Genomic DNA, 425 nt, shown 5'->3' with positions numbered 1-425 from the left:
TTAAACAACCTGTGTCTGACTTATTTTTTTAACGTGCCGTTCTTAATTTCAGGGAACCTGGTTTGTGAATAATATCAATATTCATTTTTATTATAAAATGTTACCTTAGAGTCAAAATAATTAGAATGGATTCTCGGCACCCTTAAATGAACTTAGTTGAACAAAAAACATCTTGAGTCTAAAAGCCATCAGAAGAGATAAAAAATATTTCAAGTAGTTGTTTACTTTAAACATGTGATCAACCTTAAAGAATTTTTCCCTTTTCTAATTTAATACAGAGGTTAAAAATAATGGCCCCCAGACACACCTTATTTGGCTCTACAATATTTATGAAATGTTTAATTATTTTTCCCAACTTAAAAATTAGGTGATTCTTAAAATTAAAGTTCTGGCTTCTCTTGAAAAATCAGAAGTATCTGTCAACA

Source organism: Cynocephalus volans, chromosome 5 (assembly GCF_027409185.1).
Source record: "Cynocephalus volans isolate mCynVol1 chromosome 5, mCynVol1.pri, whole genome shotgun sequence".
Lineage (NCBI taxonomy): Eukaryota > Metazoa > Chordata > Mammalia > Dermoptera > Cynocephalidae > Cynocephalus > Cynocephalus volans.
The sequence above is the reverse complement of the archived record's forward strand: the minus strand, read 5'-3'. Positions refer to the sequence as shown.